Source organism: Chiloscyllium plagiosum, unplaced genomic scaffold (assembly GCF_037043375.1).
Source record: "Chiloscyllium plagiosum isolate Xiang-an unplaced genomic scaffold, Cpla_swu_hap1 HiC_scaffold_28, whole genome shotgun sequence".
Taxonomy (NCBI): Eukaryota; Metazoa; Chordata; class Chondrichthyes; order Orectolobiformes; family Hemiscylliidae; genus Chiloscyllium; species Chiloscyllium plagiosum.
In genome coordinates, this window is record NW_028270166.1 from 38,740,173 (window position 1) to 38,765,953 (window position 25,781).

General features: G+C 55.8%; 1 long non-coding RNA gene across 1 annotated transcript in view; it reads right to left on the reverse strand.

Moving 5' to 3' along the window:
* Positions 1–25,781, reverse strand: part of LOC148142528 (uncharacterized) — a 97,061-nt gene that overhangs the window by 23,582 nt on the left and 47,698 nt on the right. The window contains exon 2 of the long non-coding RNA XR_015751922.1: positions 16,329–16,449. This is a non-coding gene — a long non-coding RNA (uncharacterized LOC148142528). The remainder of the gene's footprint in view (positions 1–16,328; positions 16,450–25,781) is intronic.

A 25,781-nucleotide genomic window follows, 5' to 3' on the forward strand; every position in this document is an offset into this window, starting at 1 on the left:
GGGTGTGTATGTGTGGTGGGGTGTGTGTGTGTGTGGCGGGGTGTGTGTGTGTGGCGGGGTGTGTGTGTGTGGCGGGGTGTGTGTGTGTGTGTGGCGGGGGTGTGTGTGTGGCGGGTGTGTGTGTGTGTGGCGGGGGTGTGTGTGTGTGGCGGGGATGTGTGTGTGTGGGGGGTGTGTGTGTGTGGCGGGGGTGTGTGTGTGTGTGTGGCGGGGGTGTGTGTGTGTGTGTGGCGGGGGGTGTGTGTGTGTGTGGCGGGGGTGTGTGTGTGTGTGGCGGGGGTGTGTGTGTGTGTGTGGCGGGGGTGTGTGTGTGTGTGTGGCGGGGGTGTGTGTGTGTGTGGCGGGGGGTGTGTGTGTGTGTGGCGGGGGTGTGTGTGTGTGTGGCGGGGGTGTGTGTGTATGGCGGGAGTGTGTGTGTGTGTGTGGCGGGGGTGTGTGTGTGTGTGTGGCGGGGGGTGTGTGTGTGTGTGGCGGGGGTGTGTGTGTGTGTGGCGGGGGTGTGTGTGTGTGTGGCGGGGGTGTGTGTGTGTGTGGCGGGGGTGTGTGTGTGTGGCGGGGTGTGTGTGTGTGTGTGGCGGGGGTGTGTGTGTGTGTGGCGGGGGTGTGTGTGTGTGTGGCGGGGGTGTGTGTGAGTGTGTGCCGGGGGTGTGTGTGTGTGGCGGGGGTGTGTGCGTGTGGCGGGATGTGTGTGTGTGTGGCGGGGGGGGTGTGTGTGGCGGGGGTGTGTGTGTGTGGCGGGAGTGTGTGTGTGTGTGGCGGGGGTGTGTGTGTGTGGCGGGTGTGTGTGTGTGTGTGGCGGGGGGTGTGTGTGTGTGGCGGGGGTGTGTGTGTCTGTGGCGGGGGTGTGTGTGTGTGTGGCGGGGGTGTGTGTGTGTGTGGCGGGGGTGTGTGTGTGTGGTGGGGTGTGTGTGTAGCGGGGGGGTGTGTGTGTGTGGCGGGGGTGTGTGTGTGTGGCGGGGGTGTGTGTGTGTGGCGGGGGTGTGTGTGTGTGGTGGGGTGTGTGTGTGTGGCGGGGGGTGTGTGTGTGGCGGGGGTGTGTGTGTGTGGCGGGGGGGTGTGTGTGTGGCGGGGGTGTGTGTGTGTGTGGTGGGGTGTGTGTGTGTGACGGGGGGTGTGTGTGTGTGGCGGGGGGTGTGTGTGTGTGGCGGGGGGTGTGTGTGTGTGGTGGGGTGTGTGTGTGTGGCGGGGGGGTGTGTGTGTGGCGGGGGGTGTGTGTGTGTGTGGTGGGGTGTGTGTGTGTGGCGGGGGGTGTGTGTGTGTGGCGGGGGGTGTGTGTGTGTGGCGGGGGGTGTGTGTGTGTGGCGGGAGTGTGTGTGTGTGTGGCGGGGGGTGTGTGTGTGTGGCGGGGGGTGTGTGTGTGGCAGGGTGTGTGTGTGTGGCGGGGGTGTGTGTGTGTGGTGGGGTGTGTGTGTGTGGCGGGGGTGTGTGTGTGTGGCGGGGGGTGTGTGTGTGTGTGGTGGGGTGTGTGTGTGTGGCGGGGGGTGTGTGTGTGGCGGGGGTGTGTGTGTGTGGTGGGGTGTGTGTGTGTGGCGGGGGGTGTGTGTGTGTGGCGGGGGGTGTGTGTGTGGCGGGGGGTGTGTGTGTGGCAGGGTGTGTCAGTGTGGCGGGGGTGTGTGTGTGTGGCGGGATGTGTGTGTGTGTGTGGCGGGGTGTGTGTGTGTGTGGCGGGGGGTGTGTGTGTGTGGGGGGGGGTGTGTGTGTGTGGCGGGGGTGTGTGTGTGTGTGGCGGGGGGTGTGTGTGTGTGGTGGGGTGTGTGTGTGTGGCGGGGGGTGTGTGTGTGGCGGGGGTGTGTCAGTGTGGCGGGGGTGTGTGTGTGTGGCGGGATGTGTGTGTGTGTGTGGCGGGGGGTGTGTGTGTGTGGCGGGGGTGTGTGTGTGTGGCGGGGGTGTGTGTGTGTGGCGGGGTGTATGTGTGTGTGTGTGTGTGGGGGGTGTGTGTGTGTGTGGCGGGGTGTATGTGTGTGTGTGTGTGGGGGGTGTGTGTGTGTGTGGCGGGGTGCGTGTGTGTGTGGCGGGGGGTGTGTGTGTGTGGTGGGGTGCGTGTGTGTGTGGCGGGGGTGTGTGTGTGTGGCGGGGTGTGTGTGTGTGTGGTGGCGTGTGTGTGTGTGGCGGGGTGTGTGTGTGTGTGGCAGGGGTGCGTGTGTGTGTGGCGGGGGTGTGTGTGTGTGGCGGGGGGTGTGTGTGTGTGTGGCAGGGGTGTGTGTGTGTGTGGCAGGGGTGCGTGTGTGTGTGGCGGGGGTGTGTGTGTGTGGCGGGGGGTGTGTGTGTGGCGGGGGGGTGTGTGTGGCAGGGTGTGTGTGTGTGGCGGGGGGTGTGAGTGTGTGGCGGGGGGTGTGAGTGTGTGGCGGGGGTGTGTGTGTGTGTGGCAGGGGTGCGTGTGTGTGTGGCGGGGGTGTGTGTGTGTGGCGGGGGGTGTGTGTGTGGCGGGGGATGTGTGTGTGTGGCGGGGGATGTGTGTATGTGGCGGGGGGTGTGTGTGTGGCGGGGGTGTGTGTGTGGCAGGGGTGTGTGTGTGGCGGGGGTGTGTATGTGTGGTGGGGTGTGTGTGTGTGGCGGGGTGTGTGTGTGTGGCGGGGTGTGTGTGTGTGTGTGGCGGGGATGTGTGTGTGGCGGGTGTGTGTGTGTGTGGCGGGGTGTGTGTGTGTGTGTGGCGGGGATGTGTGTGTGTGGGGGGTGTGTGTGTGTGTGGCGGGGTGTGTGTGTGTGTGGCGGGGGGTGTGTGTGTGTGGCCGGGGGTGTGTGTGTGTGTGGCGGGGTGTGTGTGTGTGTGGTGGGGTGTGTGTGTGTGGCGGGGGGTGTGTGTGTGGCAGGGTGTGTGTGTGTGGCGGGGGTGTGTGTGTGTGGCGGGGGGTGTGTGTGTGTGGCGGGGGTGTGTGTGTGTGTGGCGGGGGTGTGTGTGTGTGTGGTGGGGTGTGTGTGTGGCGGGGGTGTGTGTGTGTGGCGGGGTGTGTGTGTGTGTGTGGTGGGGTGTGTGTGTGTGGCGGGGGGGTGTGTGTGGCAGGGTGTGTGTGTGTGGCGGGGGGTGTGAGTGTGTGGCGGGGGTGTGTGTGTGTGTGGCGGGGGTGTGTGTGTGTGGCGGGGGGTGTGTGTGTGGCGGGGGATGTGTGTGTGTGGCGGGGGTGTGTGTGTGTGGCGGGGGGTGTGTGTGTGGCGGGGGTGTGTGTGTGGCAGGGGTGTGTGTGTGGCGGGGGTGTGTATGTGTGGTGGGGTGTGTGTGTGTGTGGCGGGGTGTGTGTGTGTGGCGGGGTGTGTGTGTGTGGCGGGGTGTGTGTGTGTGTGTGGCGGGGGTGTGTGTGTGGCGGGTGTGTGTGTGTGTGGCGGGGGTGTGTGTGTGTGGCGGGGGTGTGTGTGTATGGCGGGAGTGTGTGTGTGTGTGTGGCGGGGGTGTGTGTGTGTGTGTGGCGGGGGGTGTGTGTGTGTGTGGCGGGGGTGTGTGTGTGTGTGGCGGGGGTGTGTGTGTGTGTGGCGGGGGTGTGTGTGTGTGTGGCGGGGGTGTGTGTGTGTGGCGGGGTGTGTGTGTGTGTGTGGCGGGGGTGTGTGTGTGTGTGGCGGGGGTGTGTGTGTGTGTGGCGGGGGTGTGTGTGAGTGTGTGCCGGGGGTGTGTGTGTGTGGCGGGGGTGTGTGCGTGTGGCGGGATGTGTGTGTGTGTGGCGGGGGGGGTGTGTGTGGCGGGGGTGTGTGTGTGTGGCGGGAGTGTGTGTGTGTGTGTGGCGGGGGTGTGTGTGTGTGGCGGGGGTGTGTGTGAGTGTGTGCCGGGGGTGTGTGTGTGTGGCGGGGGTGTGTGTGTGTGGCGGGTGTGTGTGTGTGTGTGGCGGGGGGTGTGTGTGTGTGGCGGGGGTGTGTGTGTCTGTGGCGGGGGTGTGTGTGTGTGTGGCGGGGGTGTGTGTGTGTGTGGCGGGGGTGTGTGTGTGTGGTGGGGTGTGTGTGTAGCGGGGGGGTGTGTGTGTGTGGCGGGGGTGTGTGTGTGTGGCGGGGGTGTGTGTGTGTGGCGGGGGTGTGTGTGTGTGGTGGGGTGTGTGTGTGTGGCGGGGGGTGTGTGTGTGGCGGGGGTGTGTGTGTGTGGCGGGGGGGTGTGTGTGTGGCGGGGGGTGTGTGTGTGTGTGGTGGGGTGTGTGTGTGTGGCGGGGGGTGTGTGTGTGTGGCGGGGGGTGTGTGTGTGTGGCGGGGGGTGTGTGTGTGTGGTGGGGTGTGTGTGTGTGGTGGGGTGTGTGTGTGTGGCGGGGGGTGTGTGTGTGGCGGGGGGTGTGTGTGTGTGGGGGGGGTGTGTGTGTGTGGCGGGGGGTGTGTGTGTGTGGCGGGGGGTGTGTGTGTGTGGCGGGGGGTGTGTGTGTGTGGCGGGGGGTGTGTGTGTGTGGCGGGGGGTGTGTGTGTGGCAGGGTGTGTGTGTGTGGCGGGGGTGTGTGTGTGTGGTGGGGTGTGTGTGTGTGGCGGGGGTGTGTGTGTGTGGCGGGGTGTGTGTGTGTGTGGTGGGGTGTGTGTGTGTGGCGGGGGGTGTGTGTGTGGCGGGGGTGTGTGTGTGTGGTGGGGTGTGTGTGTGTGGCGGGGGGTGTGTGTGTGTGGCGGGGGGTGTGTGTGTGGCAGGGTGTGTGTGTGTGGCGGGGGTGTGTGTGTGTGGCGGGGGGTGTGTGTGTGTGGCGGGGGGTGTGTGTGTGTGGCGGGGGGGTGTGTGTGTGGCGGGGGGTGTGTGTGTGTGGCGGGGGGGTGTGTGTGTGGCGGGGGGTGTGTGTGTGTGGCGGGAGTGTGTGTGTGTGTGGCGGGGGGGTGTGTGTGTGGCAGGGTGTGTGTGTGTGGCGGGGGTGTGTGTGTGTGGCGGGGGGTGTGTGTGTGTGGCGGGGGTGTGTGTGTGGCTGGGGGTGTGTGTGTGTGGCTGGGGTGTGTGTGTGTGGCGGGGGGTGTGTGTGTGTGGCGGGGTGTGTGTGTGTGTGTGGTGGGGGTGTGTGTGTGTGTGGCGGGGTGTGTGTGTGTGTGTGGTGGGGGTGTGTGTTTGTGGCGGGGGGGTGTGTGTGTGGCGGGGGGTGTGTGTGTGTGGCGGGGTGTGTGTGTGTGTGGCGGGGGTGTGTGTGTGGCAGGGTGTGTGTGTGTGGCGGGGCTGTGTGTGTGTGGCGGGGTGTGTGTGTGTGTGGCGGGGGTGTGTGTGTGTGGCGGGGGGTGTGTGTGTGTGGCGGGGGTGTGTGTGTGGCAGGGTGTGTGTGTGTGGCGGGGGTGTGTGTGTGTGGCGGGGTGTGTGTGTGTGTGGCGGGGGGGTGTGTGTGTGGCGGGGGGTGTGTGTGTGTGGCGGGGTGTGTGTGTGTGTGGCGGGGGTGTGTGTGTGTGGCGGGGTGTGTGTGTGTGTGGCGGGGGTGTGTGTGTGTGTGGCGGGGGTGTGTGTGTGTGGCGGGAGTGTGTGTGTGTGGCGGGGGTGTGTGTGTGTGGTGGTGTGTGTGTGTGTGGTGGGTGTGTGTGTGTGTGTGGCGCGGGTGTGTGTGTGGCGGGGGTGTGTGTGTGTGGTGGGGTGTGTGTGTGTGGCGGGGGGTGTGTGTGTGTGTGGCGGGGGGGTGTGTGTGTGGCGGGGGGCGTGTGTGTGTGGCGGGGGTGTGTGTGTGTGGCGGGGGTGTGTGTGTGTGTGGCGGGGGGGTGTGTGTGTGGCGGGGGGTGTGTGTGTGTGGCGGGGGGTGTGTGTGTGTGGCGGGGGTGTGTGTGTGGCGGGGGGTGTGTGTGTGTGGCGGGGGTGTGTGTGTGTGGCGGGGGTGTGTGTGTGTGTGGCGGGGTGTGTGTGTGTGGCGGGAGTGTGTGTGTGTGGCGGGAGTGTGTGTGTGTGTGTGGCGGGGGTGTGTGTGTGTGGCGAGTGTGTGTGTGGGTGTGGCGGGGGTGTGTGTGTGTGTGTGGCGGGGGTGTGTGTGTGTGTGGCGGGGGTGTGTGTGTATGGCGGGAGTGTGTGTGTGTGTGGCGGGGGTGTGTGTGTGTGGCGGGTGTGTGTGTGTGTGTGGTGGGGGTGTGTGTGTGTGGCGGGGGTGTGTGTGTGTGTGGCGGGGGTGTGTGTGTGTGTGTGTGTGGTGGGGTGTGTGTGTGTGGCGGGGGGTGTGTGTGTGGCGGGAGTGTGTGTGTGTGTGTGGCGGGGGTGTGTGTGTGTGGCGGGTGTGTGTGTGTGTGTGGCGGGGGTGTGTGTGTGTGTGGCGGGGTGTGTGTGTGTGTGGCGGGGGTGTGTGTGTGTGTGGCGGGGGTGTGTGTGTGTGTGGCGGGGTGTGTGTGTGTGTGGCGGGGTGTGTGTGTGTGTGGCGGGGGTGTGTGTGTGTGGTGGGGTGTGTGTGTGTGTGTGGGGGGGTGTGTGTGTGGCGGGAGTGTGTGTGTGTGTGGCGGGGGTGTGTGTGTGTGTGGCGGGGGTGTGTGTGTGTGTGGCGGGGGTGTGTGTGTGTGGTGGGGTGTGTGTGTGTGTGTGGGGGGGTGTGTGTGTGGCGGGAGTGTGTGTGTGTGTGGCGGGGGGTGTGTGTGTGGCGGGAGTGTGTGTGTGTGTGGCGGGGGTGTGTGTGTGTGTGGCGGGGTGTGTGTGTGTGTGGCGGGGTGTGTGTGTGTGTGGCGGGGGTGTGTGTGTGTGTGGCGGGGGTGTGTGTGTGTGTGGCGGGGGTGTGTGTGTGTGGTGGGGTGTGTGTGTAGCGGGGGGGTGTGTGTGTGTGGCGGGGGTGTGTGTGTGTGGCGGGGGTGTGTGTGTGTGGCGGGGGTGTGTGTGTGTGGTGGGGGTGTGTGTGTGTGGCGGGGGGTGTGTGTGTGGCGGGGGTGTGTGTGTGTGGCGGGGGGGTGTGTGTGTGGCGGGGGGTGTGTGTGTGTGGCGGGGGGTGTGTGTGTGTGGCGGGGGGTGTGTGTGTGTGTGGTGGGGTGTGTGTGTGTGGCGGGGGGTGTGTGTGTGTGGCGGGGGGTGTGTGTGTGGCACGGTGTGTGTGTGTGGCGGGGGTGTGTGTGTGTGGCGGGGGGTTTGTGTGTGTGGCGGGGGTGTGTGTGTGGCGGGGTGTGTGTGTGTGTGGCTGGGGTGTGTGTGTGTGGCGGGGGGTGTGTGTGTGGCAGGATGTGTGTGTGTGGCGGGGGTGTGTGTGTGTGGCGGGGTGTGTGTGTGTGTGGCGGGGTGTGTGTGTGTGTGTGGCGGGGGTGTGTGTGTGTGTGGCGGGAGTGTGTGTGTGTGTGGCGGGGGTGTGTGTGTGGCGGGGGGTTTGTGTGTGTGGCGGGGGTGTGTGTGTGGCGGGGTGTGTGTGTGTGTGGCGGGAGTGTGTGTGTGTGGCAGGATGTGTGTGTGTGGCGGGGGTGTGTGTGTGTGTGGCGGGGGTGTGTGTGTGTGGCGGGAGTGTGTGTGTGTGGCAGGATGTGTGTGTGTGGCGGGGGTGTGTGTGTGTGGCGGGGTGTGTGTGTGTGTGGCGGGGTGTGTGTGTGTGTGTGGCGGGGGTGTGTGTGTGTGGCGGGGGGGTGTGTGTGTGGCGGGGTGTGTGTGTGTGTGGCGGGGGTGTGTGTGTGTGGCGGGGGGTGTGTGTGTGTGTGGTGGGGTGTGTGTGTGTGGCGGGGGGTGTGTGTGTGTGGCGGGGGATGTGTGTGTGGCAGGGTGTGTGTGTGTGGCGGGGGTGTGTGTGTGTGTGGCGGGGGGTGTGTGTGTGTGGCGGGGGTGTGTGTGTGGCGGGGTGTGTGTGTGTGTGGCTGGGGTGTGTGTGTGTGGCGGGGGTGTGTGTGTGTGGCGGGGTGTGTGTGTGTGGCGGGGGGGTGTGTGTGTGTGGCGGGGGGGGTGTGTGTGTGGCGGGGGGTGTGTGTGTGTGTGGTGAGGTGTGTGTGTGTGGCGGGGGGTGTGTGTGTGTGGCGGGGGGTGTGTGTGTGTGTGGTGAGGTGTGTGTGTGTGGCGGGGGGTGTGTGTGTGTGGCGGGGGGGTGTGTGTGTGGCGGGGGGTGTGTGTGTGTGTGGTGAGGTGTGTGTGTGTGGCGGGGGGTGTGTGTGTGTGGCGGGGGGGGTGTGTGTGTGGCGGGGGGTGTGTGTGTGTGTGGTGAGGTGTGTGTGTGTGGCGGGGGGTGTGTGTGTGTGGCGGGGGGTGTGTGTGTGACAGGGTGTGTGTGTGTGGCGGGGGTGTGTGTGTGTGGCGGGGGTGTGTGTGTGTGTGGCGGGAGTGTGTGTGTGTGTGGCGGGGGTGTGTGTGTGTGTGGCGGGAGTGTGTGTGTGTGTGGCGGGAGTGTGTGTGTGTGTGGCGGGGGTGTGTGTGTGTGTGGCGGGAGTGTGTGTGTGTGTGGCGGGGGTGTGTGTGGCGGGAGTGTGTGTGTGTGTGGCGGGGGTGTGTGTGTGTGTGGCGGGGGGTGTGTGTGTGTGGCGGGGGTGTGTGTGTGTGTGGCGGGGTGTGTGTGTGTGTGGCTGGGGTGTGTGTGTGTGGCGGGGGGTGTGTGTGTGTGGCGGGAGTGTGTGTGTGTGTGGCGGGGGTGTGTGTGTGTGTGGCGGGGTGTGTGTGTGTGTGGCTGGGGTGTGTGTGTGTGGCGGGGGGTGTGTGTGTGTGGCGGGGGGTGTGTGTGTGTGGCGGGAGTGTGTGTGTGTGTGGCGGGGGTGTGTGTGTGTGTGGCGGGGTGTGTGTGTGTGTGGCTGGGGTGTGTGTGTGTGGCGGGGGGTGTGTGTGTGTGGCGGGGGGTGTGTGTGTGTGGCGGGGGTGTGTGTGTGTGTGGCGGGGGGTGTGTGTGTGTGTGGCGGGGGTGTGTGTGTGTGTGGCGGGAGTGTGTGTGTGTGGCGGGAGTGTGTGTGTGTGTGGCGGGGGTGTGTGTGTGTGTGGCGGGAGTGTGTGTGTGTGGCGGGGGTGTGTGTGTGTGTGGCGGGAGTGTGTGTGTGTGTGGCGGGGGGGTGTGTGTGTGGCGGGGTGTGTGTGTGTGTGGCGGGGTCTGTGTGTGTGTGGCGGGGGGTGTGTGTGTGTGGCGGGGGTGTGTGTGTGTGTGGCGGGGGGTGTGTGTGTGTGGCGGGGGAGTGTGTGTGTGTGGCGGGAGTGTGTGTGTGTGTGGCGGGGGTGTGTGTGTGTGTGGCGGGAGTGTGTGTGTGTGTGGCGGGGGTGTGTGTGTGTGTGGCGGGGGTGTGTGTGTGTGTGGCGGGAGTGTGTGTGTGTGTGGCGGGAGTGTGTGTGTGTGTGGCGGGAGTGTGTGTGTGTGTGGCGGGGGGTGTGTGTGTGTGGCGGGGGAGTGTGTGTGTGTGGCGGGAGTGTGTGTGTGTGTGGCGGGGGTGTGTGTGTGTGTGGCGGGAGTGTGTGTGTGTGTGGCGGGGGTGTGTGTGTGTGTGGCGGGAGTGTGTGTGTGTGTGGCGGGAGTGTGTGTGTGTGTGGCGGGGGTGTGTGTGTGTGTGGCGGGGTGTGTGTGTGTGTGGCTGGGGTGTGTGTGTGTGGCGGGGGGTGTGTGTGTGTGGCGGGAGTGTGTGTGTGTGTGGCGGGGGGTGTGTGTGTGTGTGGCGGGGGTGTGTGTGTGTGTGGCGGGGGTGTGTGTGTGTGTGGCGGGAGTGTGTGTGTGTGTGGCGGGGGTGTGTGTGTGTGTGGCGGGAGTGTGTGTGTGTGTGGCGGGGGGTGTGTGTGTGTGTGGCGGGAGTGTGTGTGTGTGTGGCGGGGGTGTGTGTGTGTGGCTGGGGTGTGTGTGTGTGGCGGGGGTGTGTGTGTGTGGCGGGGGGTGTGTGTGTGGCGGGGGTGTGTGTGTGTGTGGCGGGAGTGTGTGTGTGTGGCGGGGGTGTGTGTGTGTGTGGCGGGGGTGTGTGTGTGTGTGTGTGTGGCGGGGGTGTGTGTGTGTGGCGGGGGGTGTGTGTGTGGCGGGGGTGTGTGTGTGTGGCGGGGTGTGTGTGTGTGTGGCTGGGGTGTGTGTGTGTGGCGGGGGGTGTGTGTGTGGCGGGGGTGTGTGTGTGTGTGGCGGGAGTGTGTGTGTGTGGCGGGGGTGTGTGTGTGTGTGTGTGTGGCGGGGGTGTGTGTGTGTGTGTGTGTGTGTGTGGCGGGGGGTGTGTGTGTGTGTGTGTGTGGCGGGGGGTGTGTGTGTGTGGCGGGGGGTGTGTGTGTGTGGTGGGGGTGTGTGTGTGTGGCGGGGGTGTGTGTGTGTGTGGCGGGGGTGTGTGTGTGGCGGGGGTGTGTGTGTGGCGGGGGTGTGTGTGTGTGGCGGGGGTGTGTGTGTGTGTGGCGGGAGTGTGTGTGTGTGGCGGGGGTGTGTGTGTGTGTGTGGCGGGGGTGTGTGTGTGTGTGGCGGGGGTGTGTGTGTGTGTGTGTGTGGCGGGGGTGTGTGTGTGTGGCGGGGGGTGTGTGTGTGGCGGGGGTGTGTGTGTGTTGCGGGGGTGTGTGTGGCGGGGGCTGTGTGTGTGTGGTGGGGCGTGTGTGTGTGTGGCGGGGGGTGTGTGTGTGGCGGGGTGTGTGTGTGTGGCGGGGGGTGTGTGTGTGTGGCGGGGGGTGTGTGTGTGTGGCGGGGGTGTGTGTGTGTGGCGGGGGTGTGTGTGTGTGGCGGGGGTGTGTGTGTGTGGCGGGGGGTGTGTGTGTGTGGCGGGAGTGTGTGTGTGTGGCGGGGGTGTGTGTGTGTGGCGGGGTGTGTGTGTGTGGCGGGGGGTGTGTGTGTGTGGCGGGGGCTGTGTGGGTGTGGTGGGGCGTGTGTGTGTGTGGCGGGGGGTGTGTGTGTGTGGCGGGGGGTGTGTGTGTGTGGCGGGGGGTGTGTGTGTGTGGCGGGGGTGTGTGTGGCGGGGGCTGTGTGTGTGTGGTGGGGCGTGTGTGTGTGTGGCGGGGGGTGTGTGTGTGTGGCGGGGGGTGTGTGTGTGTGGCGGGGTGTGTGTGTGTGTGGCGGGAGTGTGTGTGTGTGGCGGGGGTGTGTGTGTGTGGCGGGGTGTGTGTGTGTGGCGGGGGGTGTGTGTGTGTGGCGGGGTGTGTGTGTGTGTGGCGGGGGTGTGTGTTTGGCGGGGGGTGTGTGTGTGTGGCGGGGTATGTGTGTGTGTGGCGGGGGGTGTGTGTGTGTGGCGGGGGGTGTGTGGTGGGGCGTGTGTGTGTGGCGGGGGGTGTGTGTGTGTGGCGGGGGTGTGTGTGGCGGGGGGTGTGTGTGTGTGGCGGGGTGTGTGTGTGTGGCGGGGGTGTGTGTGTGGCGGGGGTGTGTGTGTGTGGCGGGGGTGTGTGTGTGTGTGGCGGGGGGTGTGTGTGTGTGGCGGGGGGTGTGTGTGTGTGGCGGGGGGTGTGTGTGTGGCGGGGGTGTGTGTGTGTGGCGGGGGTGTGTGTGGCGGGGGGTGTGTGGTGGGGCGTGTGTGTGTGGCGGGGGGTGTGTGTGTATGTGGCGGGGGTGTGTGTGTGTGTGGCGGGGGGTGTGTGTGTATGTGGCGGGGGTGTGTGTGTGTGTGGCGGGGGGTGTGTGTGTGTGGCGGGGTGTGTGTGTGTGTGGCGGGGGTGTGTGTGGCGGGGGGTGTGTGGTGGGGCGTGTGTGTGTGGCGGGGGGTGTGTGTGTGTGGCGGGGGTGTGTGTGTGTGTGGCGGGGGGTGTGTGTGTGTGGCGGGGGGTGTGTGTGTGTGGCGGGGTGTGTGTGTGTGTGGCGGGGGTGTGTGTGGCGGGGGGTGTGTGGTGGGGCGTGTGTGTGTGGCGGGGGGTGTGTGTGTGTGGCGGGGGTGTGTGTGTGTGGCGGGGGGTGTGTGTGTGGCGGGGGTGTGTGTGTGTGGCGGGGGTGTGTGTGTGTGTGGCGGGGGTGTGTGTGTGTGGTGGGTGTGTGTGTGTGTGGCGGGGGTGTGTGTGTGTGGCGGGGGTGTGTGTGTGTGGTGGGGTGTGTGTGTGTGGCGGGGGGTGTGTGTGTGTGGCGGGGGTGTGTGTGTGTGGCGGGGGTGTGTGTGTGTGGTGGGGTGTGTGTGTGTGTGGCGGGGGTGTGTGTGTGTGGCGGGGGTGTGTGTGTGTGGCGGGGTGTGTGTGTGTGGCGGGGGGTGTGTGTGTGGCGGGGGTGTGTGTGTGTGGCGGGGGTGTGTGTGTGTGTGGCGGGGGTGTGTGTGTGTGTGGCGGGGTGTGTGTGTGTGTGGGGTGTGTGTGTGTGTGGCGGGGGTGTGTGTGTGTGGTGGGTGTGTGTGTGTGTGGCGGGGGTGTGTGTGTGTGGCGGGGGTGTGTGTGTGTGGTGGGGTGTGTGTGTGTGGCGGGGGGTGTGTGTGTGTGGCGGGGTGTGTGTGTGTGTGGCGGGGGGGGTGTGTGTGTGGCGGGGGGTGTGTGTGTGTGGCGGGGGGTGTGTGTGTGTGGCGGGGGGTGTGTGTGTGTGCCGGGGGTGTGTGTGTGTGGCGGGGGGTGTGTGTGTGTGCCGGGGGTGTGTGTGTGTGTGGCGGTGTGTGTGTGTGTGGCGGGGGTGTGTGTGTGTGTGGCGGGGTGTGTGTGTGTGTGGGGGGTGTGTGTGTGTGGCGGGGGTGTGTGTGTGTGTGGCGGGGGGTTTGTGGCTGGGGGTGTTTGTGCTAAGGGGTGTGTTTGTTGGGTGTGTGGCGAGGGTGTGTGTGTGGGGGAGATGTGTGTGTGGGGTGCTTGGCGGGGATGTGTGTTTGTGGCGGGGGTGTGCGTGGGGGTGGGAGGCGTATTGAACTGGCTGGAAACTGGAACATGAGGTTGATTGGAGTGTATGGATCATCAACGTTCCCTGAACTGGTCCCTACGTTTGCACTCCTTCTCTCCGATGGAGAGGAGACCACATATGGAGCAATGGATGCAATAAATCTGGTTAGGGGAAACGCAGGTGAATCTTTGCAGAACGTAGAATAATTCTTTGGGACCTTGGCCAGAGGTGGAGGGGGGAGGTGTGGAGGCAGGTTTGTCACCTCCTGTGGTCACAGGGAAAGGTGCCTGGGTGGAGGAGAGGTTGGTGGGGAGTGTGGGCCTAACGAGGGAGTTGCAGAGGGTACAGGGTCCATGTGGAAAGCGGATAGGGGTGGGGAGAGAAATATCATTCTTTTGGTGGGGTCAGACTGCAGGTGGTGGAAATGGTGATGGATGATGTTCTGGATTTAGAGATTAGAGGGGTGAAAGTGAGGACCAGTAGGACTCTATCCTTGTTGTGATTGGTCAGGGGAGTGTGGTTTGAGGGCAGAGATGGAGGAAATGGAGAAGATGCAGTTGAGGGCATTGTTGATCACGGAGGAGCGGAAAATTACAGTCCTTGAAGTAGAAGGACATCTGGGATGTCCTGGAGTGGAATGCCTCATCCTGGAGTAGATATGGTAGAGGCAGAGGAATTATGAGTATGGGATCATATTTTTGCAGGTTTGGGGGTGGGTGTGGGAGGAGGTGCAGGCAAAGTGGGTTTGAAATAGATGTTGGTGCTGTGTTGATTACTGGAGAGGTCGAGGAAGGGGAGGGAGGTGTCAGAGATGGCCCATGTGTACTTAAGGTCCGGGAGGAAGGTGTGGGTGAAGTTGATGAACTTTTCCAGCTGCTCATGGGCACATGAGGTGGTGTTGTCACAGACATCAATGTAGTGCAGGAAAAGGTGTGGATTGTGTCTGTGTAGCTGCAGAAGAGGGATTGTTCCATGTACCTTATGAAGAGCTTGAATCCTTGTGGGTACACATGACCTCTGGTCTGTACAAACTGGAAAAATTGGATGGAAAAGTTGTTAAGAGTGAGGACCAGTTCTGCCAAGCAGAATGTCGGTGGAGTGGGACTGGTTGGGTCTGTGGGAGAGAAGGAATTGGAGGGTTTTGAGGCCTCCCTCATGGGGTATGCAGGCGTAGAGAGATTGGAAATCCATGGTGAAGATGAGGCGTTGGTGGACGGGAACTGAAAGTCGTGTAGAAGGTGGAGGGTATGGGTGATGTCCCAAACAGATGGAGAGTTGCTGGACCATAGGGGACAGGACGGAGTTGAGATAAGAAGAGTTAAGTTCAGTGGGGCAGGAGCAGGCAGAGATGATCGGTCGATTGGTGCAGTCAGGTCTATGATGTCACTGATGCTGCCGATCATGTGGCTGTTGACATCACTGCTGATCACATGATCATTCCCCCCACATACCCAAAACAGAGACAATCTCCAGCTCCACTCCCAACTCAAGCCACCACACTCGACCCCAGCCCCAAGCCTGCTGGGTATTTACCATTCTCCCGGACTGCCCCCTCACTGAGGAGGAACAGTCAGTCCTCAGCAAGGGACTCACCTTCATTCCACTACACCCACATGTCAACAAATTTCGCACATGTCTAGATGTCGAACTGTTTTTCCGTCTCCTTCATCTATGTGCCTACTTCTTCAAACATAAATCCCACCCATCCTCTTCAGACTACTTCTCCCACCTCCAACAAGCGCCATCCTCATCGACACCCCATCCTGGTCTCTCACCCTCCCTTGACGTCTTCATCTCTAACTGCTGTAGTGACATCAACTGCCTGAATATCTCTGCTCCTCTCACCCACACCAATCTCCAGCCCTTGCAATGCGCAGTCCTCTGCTCCCTCCACTCCCTCCACTCCCTCCACTCAACCCCAAGCTCACCATCAAACCAGCTGATGGGAGTAGGGGAGGGGACGTGGTGTTATTATGGTGCACAGACCTTTACCTCATTGAGACTAGATGCCAACTTGCTGTTCATCAACTTCACCCACACCTTCCACCCAGACGTTAAGTTCACATGGGCCATCTCTGACACCTCCCTCCCCTTCCTGACCTCTCCATTAACCAACACAGCACTGACATCTATTTTAAACCCACCGACACCCACATCTCCGCCTACCGCCCTCTCGACCACAACCCCACCTCTCATCATCAAACTATCATCTCCAAGACCATCAACAACCTCATCACCTCAGGAGATCTCCCATCCACCGCCTCCAACCTCATAGTTCCTCAACCCCACACCGCCTGTTTCTGTGCTCCTACCAGTTGGCTGATAGTCTTTGCCTGCTCCTGGCCCACTGAATCCATCTCCTCTTACCTCAACTCCCTCCTCTCCCTTTGGTCCAGAAACTCCCCACCTACGTTTGGGACACCACCCATGCCCACCATCTGCTCCATGACATTCAATTGCCTGGCCCCCAACACCTCTTCTTCACCATGGACATCCAGCCTCTCTACACCTATATCCCTCGTGAAGGAGGCCTCAAAGCCCTTCGTTTCCTCCTCTCCTGCCGACCTAATCAGCCCCCCCCCACCGACACTCTGCTTGGCGGAACTGGTCTTGACACTTAACTTTTTCTTTCAATTCTCCCATTTCCTGCAAACCCAAAGGGGTGGCCATGGGTATCCGCATGGGTCTGAGCTATGCCTGCCTCTACCTAGGACACATGGAACAGTGCCTTTCCGCAGTTACACTGGCACCACTCACACCTTTTCTTCTGCTACATCGCTGACTGTATTGACATTGCCTTGCCCTCCCACGAGGGGCTCGAACAGTTCATTAACTTCACCCACACCTTCCACCCTGACCTCAAATTCACCTGGACCACCTCTGACACCTCCCTCATCCTCCTGGACGTCTCCACTTCCATCTTCGGGAACTGACTCAGCACCGACATCTATTTTCAAAACCATCAACTCCCACTGTTACCTCGACTACACCTCTTCCCAAACCCGCATCCTGCAAAAATACAACCTGATAATCCTCATTCCACCACCTCTGCCGTATCTACTCCCAGGAAGAGAAATTCCACTCTAGGACATCTACTCTAGGAGGTGAACAACCTGCCCCCACACCCTCTCCCACCTCTGTCCAAGGTCCCAAGGAATCATTCCAAGTCCAGCAGAGATTCACCTGCATTTGCTCGAACATTATTTACTGCATCCATTGCTCCCTACATCAGAGAGAACAAGCGCTAACTCGGGTGATCGGTTCAGGGAACATTTATGATCCGTACACTCCAATCAACCCTACCTTCCAGAAGCCAGTCATTTCAACTCCCCTCCCACTCCTCCGATGACATGTCCATCCTGGGCCTCCTCTACCACATACAAGCTGGATGAAGAACAGTTCTGCTTCTGCCTCAGGGTCTTACAACTATATGGCCTTAACATAGAATTCACCAGCTTTCAAACCTCCCCACCCTCTCACCTCATCCCGGGTCCATCTCTCCCCACCCTCTCACCTCATCCCGGGTCCAGCCTCCCTCTCCTCCCCATCTCCTTTACCTGACCTAACCTATCCATCTTCCTTCCCACCTATCCTTTCCACCCTTCCCACTGACCAATCACAATCATCTCCTCCCTACATCCACCTATCACCATCCTACCTACCTTTTCTGTCGCCCCACCCCTCCCTCTATTTATTTCACAGCCCCCTTCTCCCTTCTCCCTTCTCCCTTCTCCCTTCTCCCTTCTCCCTTCTCCATTCCCCATTCCCCATTCCCCATTCCCCATTCCCCATTCCCCATTCCCCATTCCCCATTCCCCATTCCCAGCCGTACTGAAAGGTTCCAACCTGAAACATTGATTTCCCTGTTCCTCCGATGATGCTTGACCAGCTGTGCATTTTTTCCAGCTTTGCACTTTATCGATTCTGTCATAGAGTCATTCAATATTGTTCCAACCAGCCCATTGCCCTGAAATGATAAGTTGACTATTCCATTGGCTTGCATTGTTTAAGGCATAATGATGCATGAGAGCTTTTGTTTACATTGGGAAACATTTTACATTAAAAACTGTAAAAAAAAACTACTTCAGACCTCCATTGTAAATGTTTAGATTCATCAAAGTGCTCAGGGACTGTTTAAAAGAAAACTTCAACAACCTTTACTTTAGCGAGAAAACACAGCCACTTGCTGCTGTCCTGTTTTGATTAACAGGACATCTGGTGTAACTTAGTTAAAAGGAAAAAGGCTTTCTGGTATTGTAGTTTCAAAAACCTTCAATGTTTATATTTGCCTGGATTTGTTTTGGCAGTTGAGCCTGTTACTTGGCTGAGTTTTAAAAGCTTCAGAATCATTTATCTCTGAATTAAACATACTGTTAGAAACAGGGCACAGTAAGATCCCACATATCTCAGACTGATAATAACCTGTTGGACTGATTATTGAAAGTTCAATATTAGACAACATACCAGGGAAAGGTATCCTATTCTTCAGTGTGTTAAGGAATGTTTGCAGGGCAGACAGTTCCACACTTTAATGTCTCAGGCTTGGTTTCACTGCCATGTCAGTCTTGAGAAAGTGTCTGAGCAGAGACTTTAATGGCTAACATAGTCAGTGTTGCAACTGTGCTGAGCTCTCCAGCGACAGAGCAGTAGACAGACACCAGTCTGGTGTGGGATGTGAAAGTAGGCCATCAGCTTTTTGCCTGGCAGGAGGCATACTCATTTGAACACCTCAGATACTGTAAAACCCTGGTACAAAAAGCCACAGCTCCTCTTTATGTGTGCCCATTGTATTTGAAGCAGTTTTCCCTTTGAAACTTTAAATCTATTGCTTAGATTAACAGGCTGTGGACTAACACAGTTGCCTGAGGGCAGTAAACCCTGTTAGTTCTGTTGTGGTACTCACTGATGGAAAGTTATTAAAGAAGCCTGAAGGCAAAAGTCTAATTTTAACATGTTCTAACATGTCATGCCACATAGGGTCTTATTTTACTGTCTCTTGTCACTGGAAGCCCTCCCAGGATTAGGCCAAATTCACAAACACTCTGCCTAATCTTACCCTGTCATGACTTGAAAGCACAGTCTAATCAGATGAAGTGTGAAAACAATGTTATGCAATTCCATTATTCAGTTTCCCAAATAACTTAAGTTGAGTCAAAATTCTCTCCAATACATCCCAATGTTGGACAGAATTCAATGAAAGAGGGTCTTTCCCATCAATTGGAGACCCTATCCAATTTTCAGAAAGACTTGTTGGCTTAAGTGCCAATTAATCATTTTAGCTGTGCAGTGACTGGCCTTCCCAAGCAACATGGATACAGGGAGTGAAAATCTCAGTAAAACAGGCAATCAGAGACTGGTATCTGTTCAGTGCTCTGTAGCATTGCCAGTGGTTAGAATTGAATTGAGTTAGCTTTATTGTCATGTGTACTCCAATGAATACAGCAAAACCATGCAAGTCGCCAGTTACAGCGCCATCTTAGGTATAAAGTTACCTAACTCCACATTTGTAAATACAAATTCTTGGGGGAAAATGTTAGAAAAGTAAAGAAATAAAGAGTCTAGCTGTACAGATCATAGGAATAAATTAGAAAATAAAGAAATAAAACGTTCTGAATAACATTCCCCCCAACCCAGTCCATGCTGGTATCTAGCCACTAGTCCGTACCAGGCCTTGACTCCAGACCTCACCTCGAGGCTCTGAAATCATATTGAGGCTTAAGGTCCACGCTGAAGCCATGCCAGGCTGAGAGGATGCCACACCAGGCTGAGAAACTGCCACACTGAGTGGATGGAAGCTACTGTTGGTATTGCGTACACCACAAAAACTTGGAGGGACGCAGACCACAAGTCAGCGATGGTGTGATGGGAGTCGCAGGTTTTGGGTCAAAAGAGAGGGGTGGGGGAGGGTGGTGGGATGTGGCTCTCTTTTGCTGCCCCCTTTTCCTGAAGCTGGGTCCTTTGATCAAGTGCTGAGTCCCTGACCATAAAATAGTCCAATTGGAAGCTCAAATGCAACCCCGACTAATGTATATTTTTTACGAATCCTGCCATAAAGAAGTTGCTCATGGAATATGGGGCAAGGCTATTAATTGTGCATCAATTGACTAATTAATGTCTTTGTTGGTGGTGACAGAAGTTCGACCACACCCCAAAGTGAAATGGGGTCACCACCAATTAACATTAAATGCCCTGTCTCATTTTAAGGCACAAAATGCCACTGAAAATTCCATACTTGAACATTTTTTTCATTCATTTGTGGGACTTGAGTGTCGCTGGCTGGCCAGCATTGATAGCCCATCCCTATTTGCCCCTTGAGAAGGCAGTGGTGAGCTGCCTTCTTAATTCACTTCAGTCCACTTGCTGTGGGTTGACCCATAATGCTAGTAGGGAGGGAATTCCAGATTTTTAACCCAATGATTGTGAAAGAACAGCAGTATATTTCCAAGTCAGGGTGGTGAGTGGCTTGGAGGGGAACTTGTAGGCGGTGGTATTCCCAAGTACCTTCTGCCCTTATCCTTTGAGATGGAAGTGGTTGTGGGTTTGGAAGGTGTTGTCTAAGGATCTTTGGTGAATTTCTGCAGTACGTCTTGTAGATAGTACACACTGCTGCTACTGAGTGCCAGTGGTGGAGGGATTGAATGTTTGTAGATGTAGTGTGAATCAAGCGGGTTGCTTTGTCCTGGATGATATCAAGCTTCTTGAGTGTTGTTGGAGCTGCACCCATCCAGGCAAGTGGGGAGTATTCCATCACACTCCTGACTTGTGCCTTGTAGATGGTGGATAGACTTGGGGTCTCAGGGGGTGAGTTACTTACTGCAGTATTCCTAGTCTCTGACCTGCTATTGTAGCCATTGTGTTTATGTGGTGAGTGCAGTTTGAGTTTCTGGTCAACGGTAACCCCAAGGATGTTGACAGTGGAGGATTCAGTGATGGTAATACTGTTGATTGTCAAGGGGCAGTGGTTAAAGTGTCTCTTATTGGTGATGGTCATTGTCTGGCATTTGTGTGGCACGAATGTTACTTGCCACTTGTTAGCCCAAGGCTCGATTTTGTCCAGATCTTGTTGCAATTGAGCATGACTGCTTCAGTATCTGAGGAGTTGCGAATGGTGCTGAACACTGTGCAATCATCGACAAGACATCCCCACTTCTCACCTTATGACAGAGGGAAGGTCATTGATGAAGCAGCTGAAGATTGTTGAGCCTAGGATACTACCCTGAGGGACTCCTGCAGAGATGTCCTGGAGCTGAGATAGCTGTCCCTCCACAACCATCTTCCTTTTTACCAGGTATGACTCTAACCAGTGGAGTGTTTGTCCCCTGATACCTGTTGATTCCAGTTTTGCCAGGCTCCTTGATGCCATACTCTGTCAAATGTGCCTTGACGTCAAGGGCTGTCACTCTCGCCTCATCTCTGGAATTCAGCTCTTTTGTCCATATTTGAACCAAGGTTGTAATGAGGTCAGGAGCTGAGTGGTCCTGGTGAAACCCAAACTGGGTGTCACTGAGCAGGTTATCGCTGAACAGGTACTCCTGATAGCACTATTGATGACCCCTTCCATCACTTTACTGATGAAGGAGAATAGACTGATTGGGCGGTAATTGGCCATGTTGGATTTGTCCTGCTTTTTGTGTACAGGACATACCTGGGTAATTTTCTACATTGTAGGGTCGATGCCAGTGTTGTACTGTACTGGAAGAGCTTGGCTAGGGGAGTGGCAAGTTCTAGAGCACACGTCTTCAGTACTATTGCCAGAATGTTCTCAGGGCCCATTGCCTTTGCAGTATCCAGTACCTCCAGCAGTTTCTTGATATCACGTGGAGTGAATCGAATTGGCTGGAGACAGGTAAAGCTGGGATCCACTGGAGGAGCCCGAGACAGATCATCCACTTAGCACTTCTGACTGAAGATTGTTGCAAATGCATTGGCCTTGTCTTTTGCACTGATGTGCTGCACTCGTCCATCATTGAGGATGGGGATATTTGTGGAGCCTCCTCCTCCTCCTCCAGTGAGTTTTTTAAGTGTCCACGACTGGATGTGGAAGGACTGCAGAGCTTAGATCTGATATGTTGGTTGTGGGATTGCTTAGCTATGTCTATCACTTGCTGTTAATGCTGTTTGGCACGCAAGTCGTCCCGTTTGGTAGCTTCACCAGGTTTACCCCTCATTTGTAGCTATGCCTATTGCTGCTCCTGACATTCCCTCCTGCACTCTCCATTGGACCAGGGTTGATCCTCTGGTTTGATGGTAATGGTTGAGTGGGAGATGCACCAGGCCATAAGTTTGCAGATTGGGCTAGAGTATAGTTCTTCTGCTGTTGATGGCCCACAGTGCTCATGGATGCCCAGTCTTGAGCTGCTAGATCGGCTTGAAGTCTGTCCCATTTAACGCGATGATAGTGCCATACAACATGATGGAGGTTGTTCTCAATGTGAAGGCAGGACTTCATCTCTACAAGGACAGTGCGTTGGTCAATTTTACCAATACTGTCATGGACAGATGTTTCTGCAGCTGGCAGATTAATGAGGATGAGGTCAAGTATGTTTTTTCCTCTTGTAGTTTCCTTCATGACCTGCCGCAGACCCAGTCTAGTATTTATATTCTTTAGGACCCAACCAGCTCAATCAGTAATGCTGCTGCCAAGCCAATCTTGGTGGTGGACATTGAAATCCCCCACCCAGAGTCCATTTCGCATCCTTGCCACCCTCAGTGCTTCCTCCAAGTGTCGCTCAACACAGAGGAGTACTGATTCATCAGCCGAAGGAGGCCAGTATTGTGGTAACCAGTAAGAGGTTTCCTTGGCTGTGTTTAACCTGAAGCCATGAGACTTTGTGGGGTCCAGAGTCAATGTCAAGGACTCCCAGGGTAATTCCCCCCCAAATGTATCCAACTGTGCCGCCACCTCTGCTGGGTCTGTCCTGCCAGTGGGACAGAGCACATCCAGGGATGGTAATGGTGCTGTCTGGGGTGTTACTTGTAAGGTATGTTAAGGCTGTTGCTTGATTAGTCTGTGAGACAGCTCTCCCAATTTCGGCACTAGCCACTAGATGTTGGTAAGGAGGACTTTGTAAGGTCGACAGGGCTGTTTGTGTTTTTGCCTTGATTTTTTCCGGTTCCAAGTTCAATGCCAGGTGGTCCATCCAGCTAAAATTCCTTGTTGTGACTTTCTAGTGATTGATGCAACTGAGGGGCTTGTTAGACCGTTTCAGAGGGCAGCTGACAGTCAACCACATTGCTGTGGCTCTGGACTCATGTGTAGGCCAGACCAGGTAAGGATGGCAGATTTCCTTCCCTAAAGGACATTAGTGAACCAGATGGGTTTTTTTCAGCAATTGACAATGGTTTCATGGTCATCTTAATTCCAGATTTCTTTTATTGAATCCAAATTCCACCATCTGCCATGGCAGGCTTTGAACCCAAGTTCCTCAGAACATTATTCTGGGTTTCTGGGTTAATAGTTGAATGATGATACCACTAGACCATCACCTCCCCTCAAATCTATGACAGCGTGTGGAGGGAGAGCTCTCCAACCTTTTGGAGTTGCTGAAATTGGCGTCAGAACTCTTGTGTTGGGTTTCGGGGCCAGAGAGATCACACAGTGTATTGTTTTTGACTGCTGTGCTGAAGTGTACAGTGTGGGATTAGGTCATGCAGCCTATCAAGTCCACGATGGCTTTCGGAAGAGCATCCCACCCAGAACCACCTTATTCCTGTAACCCTGCAAGTCTGACGACGAATCCACTTAGCCTGGACATCCCTGGTCACTATGGGTAATTTAGCATGGTCAATCCACCTCATCTGAACATCTTTGGATTATGTGAGGAAACGCAAAGGAAACCCACGAAGACACAGGGAGAATGTGCAAACTTTTTCCCGACAGTCGCCCGAGGCTAGAATTGAACCTGTGTCCCTGGCACTGTGAGGCGGCAATGCTAATCACTGAGCCACTGTGCCACCCTTAGCTGAGGGTTGTTTGGAAGTTGGTGTGTGCACAGTTTTGAACTACCAGGCTGCATGTTGGTTTGCTGGCATGTTCCCACCTGTGGCCTATTTTCACAGAGGCAACATTTGGTTTAGGATATGCAGTCAGTAATAGGTAGTCATCAGGCTAATGGAAGGAAGAGGAGGCAGTGGAATAATGGTAATATCGCTGAAGTGGTAATTGATCACCTGCTAAGGTGGGTTTGTACCCATAACCCAAGGTGAAACTTGACTCCAATAAAAATCATCTGGATTTAAATGCCATGTAACCAATTTTGTAAAAAAAAGTCTGCTTCTTGTTCATTAGAGAATAAAATCTGTCAGCCTGTATGTAACTTCAGACACACAGCAATGTGGTTGAATCTCAAATGACTCTCTGAAATAGCCCAAGCAACCTCTTCAGCAGGTTACTGCAGGGGAGTGCTGATTGGTTAACAATTGGGCTCTAATTGTTACAGAATTTGCCATTGATAATGTACTGGTTAATAATGATTGATGGTTAACTGTCTTGCATTGTTATAATTTTCACTGGGCAGGTCAAAGCATTGCCTTAGAAATGAATAGTAAATAACTGTCATCTAGAGTTAAAACATACACAATGCACCGTTTCATTTTGTCTGAAAACAACAGGGTCCTATGTATTAACACATGTAAGTTCCAGTACAAGCAAGTACAGCGCACTGAATGCCTGACTGGTAATCCGAAAGTAGTTGTCAACCTTATCCCTGGTACACTAAGAATTATTCAGTAAAGGTTGTATCATATCAGAATCACATCTAATGTTGACACTGTGTAGTAAGTTTTGCAAGTGTGGGTTGCTTGCATTAGGTCAGTACCTTGTTTGCTGTGAACAGCTGAATTCAACTGCTGACCAATCAGTACTTTGCATAATGTTGCCTATCTCCTAGAAATCGTATACGTGTAAATTATTCTCATGAGTTCTGAAAAGCCACAGCATTGCCTCTATGGCAATAATATTCATGCAAAGTTAAGGGGACCAAAATTCATGCAATAACCTATGTTCTTTCGAAGCAGGGGTTCTATGCTACTTTACATCTCCTGCATTCAAAACCTCTTGTGATAAAGGCTAACATACCTTGAACCTTCCTAATAGCCTGTTCTTTCAGCCTGTTAGTCTTCCATGGCTTAATGACGAGGACATTCATGTCCCTTTGTCCGTCCACATTTTCTAACCTTTTAAGAAATAATCTGTGCATTTGTTCCTGGTATCAAAGTGGATAACCTCACACTTTCTCACATTATAATCCATCTGCCATGTTCTTGCTCACTTGCTAACACTTTACAAATCCTATTGAAGCTGTTTTGAATCTTCCTCACAGCACAGATTTCCACCCACCATTGTGAACGTAGAACGTTTTATTTGGTCACCACATTCAAATTATTGAACATATTGCAATTAGCTGTGGTTCAAGTATTGAAAATTGCAGAGCTCACTAGTCACAGTCTGCCAATGTGACATTGATCCATTTATTCCTCCTCTCTGTTGTTTGCATGTTAGCCAAACAGTAATCCACGCCAATGCATTGCCTCCCATACTTTAATTTTGTTAACTAACCTCCTTGGGGAATTTTATCAGAAACCTTCTGAAAATTTAATCACACCATGACACATGACTCCCTTTTATCAATTCTGTTAGAAATATCCTCAAAACACTCCAATAGATCTGTCAAACATGATTTCCTGTTCACAAATCCATGCTAACTATGCCCAAACAGATCACTATTATCCAAACATCTATTTACAACAATCTTTATAAGAGATTCTAGCATTCTCCTGACTGTTTATGAAACACTAACCGAGCTATCGTTCCTTATTTTCTCTTTCCCTCTATTTTTAAAGACTGGAGATGAAGTTTGGGAAGACCAACAGGCTGACACAACAGGCTCAAGGTAGGTTAGGCTTTGTCACAAGACAATTTGCATTCAGGAGTAGTGAAGACTAGGCACATTTGCTACATTCTGATCTGCAGCAACCATTCCAGAATCCGTAGAATTCTGGAGGATGATCATCAATGCAGCCATTATCTTCATGGACACTTTCAAAACTCTGGAATGTGGAATATCAGGTTCTGGAGATTTATCAACCTTGAGTCCCATTAATTTCACCAACACATTTTTAAGAATGCCAATTTCCTTCAATTCTTCTTCCTCCCTAGTCCTATGGATCTGTAACACTGTGACGTTTCTTGCACCTTGCTCGGTGAACATAAAGGCAACATAATCATTTGTTCTTCTTTTCCATTTCTTCATTCTCCCTTATAAAGTCTTTTCATTCCCCCTGTGATGGAACCACATGGGGCTTGGCTAAATCTGTCCTTTTTACATACTGACAGAACCTTGAGTTTATGTATTTTTTTATTACTTTACCTTCAATTTATTCCCTCAAAAGTTTAGGTTTCTATCCTGTGCAGTAATGCACACCAGAACTCAAATTTCAGAACTTAATTTTCCTCCTTTTCTTATTGAAGAGGAACAATGTGAGAGACCAGAAAATGTTGGTGGTAGCTTGTTACCATAGGCTTGTTCTCTCTTAGATCTCTTCAAAGGTAATCCAAACATTATTCACAAAGCACCCTCACAGCTAGTTGCATTTCACTCCATCAGAATAGACTGAACTTGAACCCAGGTTTCACAAATGGAAACTCAATGTTTCATCCATTGTATCACCCAGTACTTTGCATTGTCACCACTTTAATTTTGCACTTTGGATCATATTGCTTGCTTTTTAAATGTTAGATTTCATTAATACATCGCCTGTCACTGTGGAAGCTCAGCACATCCTTCATTTAGTCATTTTACATTTCAGTGAAACGCAGGTAAGCAAGGCAATCTTGCTATCTTTCAGTCCTTCTTGCCCACAGCTCCATGACTATCACCTGACAGCAGCCTTCTGATTTGCATAACTTTCGTTTTCAATTGCTATTTCCTTTGGCTTCTATGAAATGAAAGCAGTTTCTAAGCAGAGGGGAAGCTTGTGCTGCCCTGCTCCTGATCTATGCATCACTGCCTTTCACTGCTTGCTTTCCATTCTCACTTTTGTCAACTGCATGTTTGGAAAGATTCAAACACTATTGGCTTAGTTTGTAAGTTGCACAAGTACTCTGGACTCTGGAAACTCAGAGTTCTGCGTTTTGACTGATTAGATTTGCATGACGAGAATGGACTCAAAGGTGATGATCACTTTTAAAATGAGAACAACAGAATTTTGCAGTAAACAAAAGCAGGAATCGCTGGAGAAGTTCAGCAGGTCAGGCAGCATCTGTGACCAGAAAACAGAGTCAATGTTTCAAGTCCAGTG